Below are 11452 nucleotides of genomic sequence, written 5' to 3'. Positions count from 1 at the left end.
TTTAAAAGTGGAGGAGACCTCAAAGGTGATCTGGTTCAAATTCATTTTATTTTTTTTAAAGGTATTTTAATTTTTTTTTAATGTTTATTCATTTTTGAGGGGGAGAGAGAGACAGGGCAAGCAGAGGAGGGGCAGAGAGAGAGGGAGACACAGAACTTGAAGCAGGCTCCAGGGTAGAGCCCGATGTGGGGCTCAAACTCACGAACCGTGAGATCATGACCTGAGCTGAAGTAGGATGCTAAACTGACTGAGCCACCCAGGCGCCCCTCAAATTCGTTTTATTTATTTATTTATTTTATTTATTTTTTTAATTTCTTTTTTTTTTTTAGCGTTTATTTATTTTTGAGACAGAGAGAGACAAAGCATGAACGGGGGAGGGTCAGAGAGAGGGAGACACAGAATCTGAAACAGGCTCCAGGCTCTGAGCTGTCAGCACAGAGTCCGACTTGGGGCTCAAACTCACGGACCGCGAGATCATGACCTGGGCCGAAGTCGGCCGCCTAACTGACTGAGCCACCCAGGCGCCCCTCAAATTCGTTTTAAAGAAGGATAAGCAAAAATGCAGAAATGGAAGATTGTACCTATTTTAAAGTTTTCCTTTGATAGACTAAGATTTTTTGCTCTGTTTTTTTTTCTTTTTTTTTTTAGGTTTCAAGTTTTTATTTATATGCTAATTAGTTAGCATAGTGTAATGTTAGTTTCAGGTGTAGCATTCAGTGATTCATCATTTACATATAATAGCCAGTGTTCATCAGAACAAGTGCCCTCTTTTATATCCATCACCCACTTAACCCATCCCCTCAGTTTGTTCTTTAGAGTTAAGAGTCTCTCTTACAGCTTGCCTGCCTTTCCTCTTTTTTCTTCCTTCCCCTATATTAATCTGTTTTGTTTCTTAAACTCCCCATGTGCGTGAGATCATATGGCATTTGTCTTTCTCTGACCGACCTACTTAACATTATATTTCTAGCTCCATCCACATCGTTGCAAATGGCAAGATTTCATTCTTTTTTATGGCTGAGTAATATTGCCTTGTGTGGTGTGTGTGTGTGTGTGTGTGTGTGTGTGTGTGTGTGTGTGTGTATAAAATAAATGGTATAAAAAATATATACATATCACATCTTCTTTATCCATTCGTCAGTCGATGGACATTTGGGCTCTTTCCATAGTTTGACTATTGTTGATAATGCTATAAACATTGGGGTGCCATGTATCCCTTCGAATCTGTTCTTTTTGGATCCTTTGGGTAAATACCTAGCAGTGCAATTGTTGGGTCATAGAGTAGTTCTATTTTTAAGTTGCTAAGAAGCCTCCATACTGTTTTCCAGAGTGGCTGCACCAGTTTGCACTCCCAAAAGACGAAGATTTTATAAGAAAGTATCATTTAAAAGGAAGTGAAACTAGCTATTTACCTCATTTGGAACACAAGAGTGAGACAACCAGCATCTCTTAGGGGCTCCAGACTATTTACAGCAGCTTCTTTAGTTATCCATGACGGATCAGGCTTTCCAGAGCCTCTGCCATCCCGACTGTCCTTGATAAATTTGTAACTGTCAGTATCCTTCTCAAAATCCTAAATCCTCTGTCCCATTTTCACCACCGTAGGGACTGTGGGGTTGGCGCCCCCTTGAGATCTAGGTGGATCCAGTTAATGCAAACCAAACATACATCCAAGACTGTGGGTTTGGCGCCCTCTTGAGACCTAGGTGGATTTAGTTAGTGCAAACCAAAAATACATCCATTTTTTGAATGCCTGTGTAACTGAAGGCCCTAGGCCTCGCCTTTACAATCAGAGACCTCTGCTCTTTTCGTCTGCTCAGTGCTCAACTCTCCTCCTTCTACAACAGCACCCCGGTTTTCCCTTGGGGAGCTAACCACTCTCTCCGTTGGAGAGAACCCTGCGGACTGTCAATCCAGACAGCCAGCCCTCCACTGGCCAAGAGGCCGGGCATGTGACTCAGGCTGGACCGGCTGGCCACCTCTCTGGCATTTTGACCCAGAAGGAGACACCAGCAGGAGCTGATTGTGACAGAATGGGATGCTGAAAAGACACTTCTCGTTTCCTACATTCTCCAGGTGCCTCTGGTTTGGGAGGTCCCCAACCTTGGTTCTTCTGCCTTTCCTATTCTACGAGGACCCCTATGTCTTCCCGGTAAAATCCTTCTTTTGGTTACAACAGAGTTTCTGTTGTGATTAACCAAAATCTCTACCTGGCCTCCGGGCTATTGGCTGTTTTGTTTCCTTATATGTTTTCTGCCCTCATTGTCTTCTCTCAGAGAAGGGTTTTTTTGGTCTGTCCCGTTCATTGCCGGATCTCCAGAACCGAGAATTCTGTCCGTAACATGAGAAGCTCTCAACAAATAGATCCTGGATGCCTGACTGGTACACAATTCCCTAACTAATCCGTTTGTCGAAACCAAGTATCTTGGGATGATAAACTGAAAAAACAGTGTCTTTTTTTTTAGTCTATTTCTTTATTTAAAAAAAGGGGAGCTCCGCATCAGGCTCTGAGCTGACAGGTGGAGCCTGCTTGGGATCCTCTCTCTCTCTCTCTCTCTCTCTCTCTCTCTCTGCCCCTCCCTGGCTTGCGTGCATGCTCTCTCTCTCAATAAACAAACAAACAAACAAACATTTAAAAAAAGAAAGGATGGAAAAAAGAGTATTTAAGGCCCGGTCCTCACTGACTAAATGCAAGTCCCGTTTTCTGCCAAATTAGCCTCAGCATCGAGCAGCAGGGCAAAGTGTGGAGCGGACCTTGTGACCCGGCGAGTGGATGATTCAGCTCTCTCTCTGCTGTGGGGGAGCTGAGCCCTGAGGCAGGCTGCAGCTGTTGTGGCCAGAAGCACCCCGGGCTCCCAGCCGGACCAGCCAGGGAGAAAGTGGCTCAGCAGAAATGATCCATATAGAAATGGCTTCGCGTGTCTGAACTTGCTTCGTGACCCACGCTGAATTACACGGTGGGCCCTACAGCCGGTCTTGGTTTAAGACGAATGAGGAGAAACAGTAAGAAAGGAAAGAGATGGGCTCATAGGATTGGTGTGGCCGGTGTTTGCAGACGACGAGAATCAGATGGATACTGAAGACACAGGCACAGTGAGAAGCTGCTCGCGGACTTCCCACCCCCGGATGTGATACTAAACAAAATGTGAATGGGTAGTGCGGTGGATGCCTTTAAAAAACTATAGAGACGACACAGGGTACAAGCCCTATATTAGAGAACGAGTGTCATTTGGCTCTTCTCCCTCGCGGAGGCCTTTCCCAGAGATGCTCACTGATAATGGCTAATGTGAAGTGAGTCTGTTGTGTACCAGACTCGGACCGTGCTGGGTAATTGGCATGCATTTTCTTGCGTGATTGCACCATCTCCTGCCCCTACCATCTCCCATTTTACGAGTGGGGAAAGGAGGTTTGGAGTGGTGCCCAAGGCCACACAGCTAGCAAGATTTCAACTGGAGAGCAAGAGATATTAGTTCGGAGAAAGAGATTAAGGAGAGAGGCTGGTGAGTCCATGTACCAGCCCACATTATGGGCATGACGGAGAAATTTCTGGAAAAGATCAGGCAAGGAGAAAACCAGAGTGGGGTCTAACAGGATTCAAAGTGCCCAGCTTCAGTGGGGACCCAGATGTGTCCTGAGCCCTCCCAAGGGGCTGCTCCCCATTCACCACCTGGTTCCCTCTCTCCCAGTTGCTTCCAAATCATTCCCCCTCCACCCTCACCAATAACACCTGCCGTCCCTCTGTAGCAGATTGATCTGGCTGAGAAACTCACTGCCATGGTTTCTGCGGATGTCTCACTAAAAAAGAACAAGCAGTGTTTTTTTTCACCCTGTTCTCAGAGAGTAATCATGCCTTTGAGTCTCGGAAACTTGACTTTATTCTTAAAAAGCAGGAACAGGTCTTTGTAAGAACCTAAGTTTTGAGGAAGAGGGAGTATGACCCCTCCAGCCCCAGGAAGAGCTGGATCCTCTAAAGAGAGGGTCTCAAATTGCCGTCCCCTGAAGTTCCCCAAGACCCCTTTAGTGGTTCCAGGAGATCAAAACTACTTTCACAATAATACAAGATTCTTTGCCTTTTTTACTTTCCTGCTCTCCCCAATGTACATGGAATTGTCCAGAGGCCACCCCGTGTGTGATATCACAGCAGATCGAATGCAGAAGCAGATGTGAGAATCCAGATATGAAAGTGACTTACAAAAAATGTAAAAAAAAAAATTCTCATTCATTTTTTCGTTTGGAAAAATTAATTCTACCTAAAGAACGTTACTTAGTTCAACGTATACTGGGCTTAATAATACTTTTTGATGACTTAATAAAGATTTTGAACATTTCTCAGTTTTAATTTCTGGTAAATATTGACAGCCATAACCCCCCCCCCCAAACAAAAGCTCTTTGGAGTGCTCAATAACTTGTGAACCACCTGTGATGAATTCCAGGCATGCTGGAAGCCTGAGACCTGTTTCCACACGTCCTAGATATGGCTGGACCCGCATCAGGGTGAATGGATATCTCTAGAGGCTGGAGTCTAAATCCACAAGGCTCAGCCGCACCAGGGAAGGTACGCTGTGGTTGAGCAGCCGTCAATGGAGACGCCCATTGGGCACCACGGGCACCATTGCAGCCCACCTGGGGAGCACGGCTGGGCTGGACAACCACATTGCACAATGGAAGCACAATGTGTGATACAATGGCAGCCACCACCCTATGACCAGGTAAACCCTGGGATTCTGTTAAAGGATTCAGTACAGGAGGGCACTAGGAGTCCCAGTAATCACCAACATCAACTGTGCCACCAACCAGGAAGTAGGGTCTTAGAGCCGGATTTGATTTGTCATCCAACATAAAAGCCATGTTTCGTGTTCCTGAACATCATGAAACAAATTTCTATCTGCTGCACACTTCCTTTCCACATTGCTGTTATCTTCCAAACTTCCTGTCTTGCTTCATCATTTACTGAAGGCTCCACAATCTGGCTCAGTCTTCCTTTCTATTTCTGGGCTAAGGAAATGAAACATTTTTGAGAATGACCTCAAAAACCTAAGTTTTCTATCACTGGCCTCCTCTCAGCAGCAACCTTCTCCACAGTGGCCCTTCCATTCCCTCCCTCAGCCATGACCTGGATCTACTTGTCCCCTGGAATCCTAGCTCCACACCACCCTCCTTCTCCCAGCCGGATCATCCACTTACTTCCTCTGCATCAGTTCTTTCCCTTTGTCCAGCCCTCTAGTCTCTTCACCCTTCTCCCTCACCCCTCACTACCCATCCTGTCAGCACTCCCTTCCCTCCCTAGCTTCTACCCAATGTTTCACCCTGTCCAACTTCTCTTGGCATTCTCAACAAGCTCACCTCATTGTCTTTCCATCATACCCGCCTGATAAAACCTAAACCCTGGATTACTCCAACTATTGGCCTTCTTGATGCTCTTAAGTGCTGAGGAAGAAATCCACACCACCTCACAGACTGTATTAGATAAACTCATGGTGTCTGACCCAAACGGGACTCACAATCTTTCTAGCCAACTCTGCCAGGTTGCTTTAATTGATTCTCCTTCCCGCCCTCCACACTGGTTACTTCAAGCCCCCTCCTCTTTCCTCAAACCACTAACCCCATCGCTGTCCTCTTCACTCTTGGGTGATGACCTGGCCTCTCACTTTTCAGAGAAAATAAAAGATAGTAGAAAGGAATCTCGTAAACTTTCTGCACCACTCTCACAGACTTAGCTCCAATCATATCCACCTCCTTCCCTCAGTTACAGTAGAGATCTTCTGATGTTTAAGATCCCATCTCTTTCTTCACAGATATGTTTCCATCAGTTACCCACTCTCTGTCCTATATCTTCAGCCTCTGCCTCCACCAACACATAGATCCCCCCAATATCTGAAAATAAAGAGAAAGGAAACCTCTCCTAAGCTACACCCTCCTCCAGCCATTATACCATCTTTCTCTTTGTCTGCACTCCTTTTCTTCCTATATATTATACTCTTCAATAAATCATAATCTGGCTGAAGGCCACCAGATGCCTATGTTAATTGCAAGTCTTTCTTAAGTTTATTTATTTATTTTGAGACAGAGAGAGCATGAGCAGGGGAGGGGACAGAGAGAGAGAGAGAGAGAGAGAGAGAGAGAGAGAGAGAGAATCCCAAACAGGCTCCACACTGTCAGCACAGAGCCCGATGAGGGGACTGAACTCATGAACCATGAGATCACGGCCTGAGCCGAAATCAAGAGTTGGACGCTTAACCCACTGAGCCACCCAGGCTCCCTACAGGTCTTTCTTTTCAGGTAAGAGAAAGCTAATTGCCTTAGGTAGACAAGGATTCATTGAGGAAGAAATAGAGCAGGGAATCATCAGGTACCTAGATAACCAGGGTCAGAAGAAATGCAGAAACCGGGGCAGCCCTAGGGGGTGGGTAGTAACAACTATTCAACAGCCTGGTCAGGGCCCCGCTTTGGGAGCGAATGAACTTTGGTTCTGTCTCCCATTCTTGTACCTATGCTTAAAATCTGAAGTCCCAGGAGACTACTGAGAGTGCACACGATGGGGAAGGAAGTTTCCTAAAAGGAAATGCAGGTGTTATAATCAAAGGAAAGGTGAAAGAATAACGGGTGGAAAAAAATAGAAAGCAAATGCCCACCACAACTCTTTTCAGCTTTTCTAATTGACACCTTTGCCACAACGAACAACTGCTGGTTCACTGTTAGGAAACTTTTTTTTTTTTTGCTGATAAATACATTTTATTTTTATTTTTTTATATTAAATATAATTTATCGTCAAGTTGGTTTCCATACAACACCCAGTGTTCATCCCAACGGGAAACGCTAGAATGTAAGCTCCCTGAGGACAGCATCTCCAGCATCTTGGATAGGACTTCCTACATAGGATGTACGTAATAACTATTTGTTAAATGTTGACCACTCATCCTCTTGAAATCCTTTCTCCCTTGGCTTCCATGATATCTTGCTTTCCTGATTTCTCTCTGAGGTAGTCTCCTAGAACCGATGTACCAAATCACCACAAACTAGGTGACTTAAAACAACAGAAATTGATTCTCTCTTAGTCTGGAAGCCAGAAATCTGACATCAAGTTGTCAACAGGGCCACGCTCCCTCTGGGCTCTAGAGGAGAATCTATTCCTGGCCTCTTACAGCTTCTGGTGGCTCCAGGAATTCCATGGCTTGTGGCCACATCACTCACCTCTGTGCCCCCATCTTCACACCATTTTCTCTGCATTCTCCAATCTCCTCCTGCCTCCTTTCTAAGGACCCTTGCAATGGCATTTGGGGTTCAAGTAGATAGTCCAGAGTAATCTCAGCGCCCTTCTACCTCCGTGGCCATTCCTTAGCCTTGTTTGAAGGCTCCTTTGCCTGAACCTGAAATTTTGATTCTCCCCAGAATTCAGTTGAGCGGTGTTTTTTTTTCTTTTCCACTCCACACATTCTCCCTGGTATTTCACATTTCCCCCAAGATCTCAATTACCAACTGCACCTTGATGATTTTTAAATCAACATCTTTAGCCCAGAAATTTTTCCTGAAAACGGAACCCATACAACCAACTACTAGAAAACTCTGCTTGGATCTTGGATGTTTCGCAGAAACCCCAAGTGCAAACATCCAAGAGTGAGCCTGTTGTCTTCCCCCAAATTTACCCTGCTCCTGTGTGCCTGTGTCAGTTAGTGGTACCAGTTACGAGCAGAAGGAGCTTTCAGCCGCTGTGCCTGCCAGAACTCCTGACTCAGAGAATCTGTGTCCATAACAAAACGGTCATTATTTTAAGTCACTAAATTGAGGGTGGTTGGTTACACAACAATAGATAACTGAGACATCCTCCACTGTCTCCAAGGTAAAATCCGAACTTATTAATCTGTCCTTCATGACTCCCCACCTTCTCCAGCTTCACCTCTTGCCATATCCCCGCAGCACTTCATCCTCCAAGTCTACCAACCACCGTGAGTTCTCTGAACAAGCCACGTTCCCCCACCCCCAGGCTTTGTGTGCTTATGGCCACACTGACTGGCGGACACATCCCCTCTCAGCCTCCACCTCTCTTCCACTTCCACACAGAGGCCAGGGTAGAAAACACTGCCATTCCCAGCCTTCTTTGCAGCCAGGGGCGGTCATTTGTGACCTTGTCTGACTCACGGAAGATGGGCCGTAGTCTTCTGGGAGCTTCTAGGAAAGCTTTTGTTTTCCTGATTGAGAGGATAGACGTTGCTAACAACATTCCCTCACCTGTTGTGTCTTTGACACAGAAATGATGCTAATGTGGCAACAGCGATCTTGTGACCGTAAGAAAAGGCCAAGAGAATAGCAGAGACACCTACAGATCATCAAGCTGCAGAACCAATGTCAGCAGCTGCCTACTCCCACTCCTTGTGATGTGACAGAAAATAAACGCCTACTGCTTCGAGCCAGCCTTAATCAGTACCTCTTCCTTGAAACCAAAATCGTTCCTAACCAACACAATGTGACTCCTTCTGCTTGGACACTCATACCCCTTCCCTCTTTGTCCTTTGGATGCTTCCTGTCTAAGCCTAGATTTCGGCATTTCCAGGAAGACTTCCCCTGACTGTCGAGCCCCGGCCTGATCACTGTCCCAGGAATTTCCCCACAGCATCTGTGTTTCCCCTGCTCTAGCATTTATCACATTTTTTTTTTCTTTTTTGGTGTATCCCACATCCCACTATGTTCTGGGCTGAATTGTGTCTTCCCACCCACCCAAATTTATATGTTGAAATCCTAAGCCCTAGAACCTCCGAATGTGACTCTATTTGCAGATAGGGCCTTTAAAGAGTTAATTAGGGTTAAAGGAAGTCATGTGGGTGGGCCCTGATCCAATATGACTGGTGTCCTTAGAAGAAGGAGAAATTTGGACCCAGACACAGAAAGAGAAAAGAGGTTGTGGACACACCCCAAGAAAATGGCCATCTACGAGCCAAGAAAAGAGGCTTCAGAAGAAATCAAGCCTGCTGACACCTTGATCTTGGACTTCACAATCCAGAACGGGGAGGAAATTAATCTTTGCTGTTTAAACCACCCAGTCCATGATACTTTGTTAGGGCAGCCCTAGTAAACTAATAGACTAGCCAATATGGCAGCAACGAGACATCAAGGCAGTGATGGCCAGACATCAAGGCAGCCTCCTGGTCTCTAAGATGCAAACAGCCATGTTATTATCCCGCCCTGTCCATGGGTCAGGAGTCCAAGCATGGCTTAGTAGAACCTTCTGGACTGCCTCTGGAGAAATCCATGTGGTGGGAACCTGCAAGTACCTCGAGGAACTGAAGATGGCCTCTGACCAAAAGCAAAGAAGAAGCCAGGACCCTCTGGTCTGTAACCACTAGCAAGTGAATTCTACCAATAACCATGAAAGCCTGGAATAGAACTCTGAACTCTGGATCAGAACACAGCCTGGCTGGTTCCTTGATTACAACCTTAGGGAGCAGAAGGTTCTGTTAAGCCATCCTTGGACTCCTGACCCATGGAGAAGGCGGGGTCATAAATGAGTGTTACTTTAAGCTGCTGAGTCTGTGGTAATTTGTTACACGGCATAGAAAACTAATATGTGCCTGATGGGACGAGATTTCCATTTTCTGGTAGAGGAGATGGGGAGCAGGTGATACCCATATGACTCCATGCTAGGAATGTTCAGGAATCACGCTGAGCCTGAGAGGAGAAAGGGGAAAGAGAAATATAATGCAACTCGCTACCACCCCCAAAATATGTTTTCCTCTCAAGGTGTGATGGGGTAAATAACAACTAGTATCGTGTAATTTGAGGAACACGAACAAGCGATTCGTCCAAAAATATTTGCCCCCCACCGACCTGTCCTGACATCTAAGATGTCCATCTGCAAGGGGAGGGGATCTTTATGTGATAAAAAGCTTTCGGAGTCCTGGTTTAAAATGCACAAGGCTGAGCGCCAGCCCACCTCTACATCTCTCAGTCTACATTTTTACCAAGAACATCATCCGACAGGACCTCTGGGAACTATCCTTTGAGGACACTGCTTTACACACCTTGAGGAGACACGTCCTGGAATGATGGGGTCAGTCTCCTGGACACGTAATTTGCCTGAACAGTCTTGAGGAGAAAGCCACCCTCCCTCCTCTGTCTCAGGGCCCGTCCAGGAGCTGCATCTGGCTCTACGTCCCCTACCGGGACTTGTTCCCAGGTTTTCAGGCTGCTGCCCAGCCCGGGCACAGTGGACATGCTGCGTCCACCCGAAACTATCAGCCATGGTCTTGGTCTCCGCACTGGACTCCTTATGCCTGGGAGCGCCCCGCCTGACACACACAGATCAGTCCCTCCAGCTCCATGAGCAGAAGCTTTGAGCGACAGGCTGCAGTTCTCGGGGTTCTAGAACCAGAGACATTGCCCCAGAGAAGGCCTGGGTGTCTGAGCCAGTAAGGAGAGTCCCTGAATGCCAGGAACTGGGAAAAACTCTCTGACTGGTCAGTTTGCCTCTGATAGGCCTGGCCCCCCACTGACCTGCTTTTATCACAGCCCCTCCTAGTGATTTACAATAGCACACCCCCGGGAGGTCCCACGCAGCTGGTGCTGCCCTGAGGGGACAACCCAGGATGCCTAGGACATCAGAGGAGTGTTAGTGACTTATCCCACCCAGACTCACCTCCTTTGTCCTCACCTTCCCTGTTGTACCTGTATTTCAGGGGTCTGTCCAGTGTTTTCTGGAGACAGAGGAGTTCCAACTGACAACTGTCTTTAGTATTTCAAACTAAACACAACGGAAATACCATCGGTGCCGTCTGGCAAAGCAAACCAGACTGGGCTGAGGATTATATTTGGCACCTGCTCACAAGTTTGTTCTATTTTTCATCCAGAAAACTTGAAACTGCTTCCTCCAAATATCATGATTTGGGATTAATCAGCACTTTGGGGAGAATCCAAAATTCTAACTGAAAGATATTTTTTTTTCTTGCTTTGAGTTATTTTGTGTAATAATAGGCATAGAGTCCTTAGGAAAATACCATTTAAAAACAGTGGTTGTGAGATGGGGGTATAAACTTAGCTTGATCTCCCCCTGACCCCAAAGATGAAATTAACTGTGTGCTAAGAGGAGAGGTAATTTTTTGCTTCTGAAAATTAATTTACATTTTGGACAAGTATTAATTTTGCTGATGATACGACCAAACCACATGGAAAACTTTGTGGTTCTGTTACTGATTTAAGAAAAAAATAATAGGGGCACCTGGGTGGCTGAGTCTATTGAGCGTCCAACTTTGGCTCAGGTCATGATCTCATGGTTCATGGGTTAGAGCCCCACGTGGGGCTTTGTGCTGACAGTGCAGAGCCTGCTTTGGATTCTCTGTCTCCCTCTCTCTCTGGCCCTCCCCTGCTTGAACTCTCTCCCTCTCAAAAATAAGTAAACATTAAAAATTTTTTAAAAGATAAATTTTGTAAAAGATATATTTTTTAAAAAGAAAAAAAAACACAATAA

This window comes from Felis catus, chromosome A1 (genome assembly GCF_018350175.1).
Source record: "Felis catus isolate Fca126 chromosome A1, F.catus_Fca126_mat1.0, whole genome shotgun sequence".
In the NCBI taxonomy this organism is placed as follows: domain Eukaryota; kingdom Metazoa; phylum Chordata; class Mammalia; order Carnivora; family Felidae; genus Felis; species Felis catus.
Note: the sequence above shows the minus strand (reverse complement) of the source record.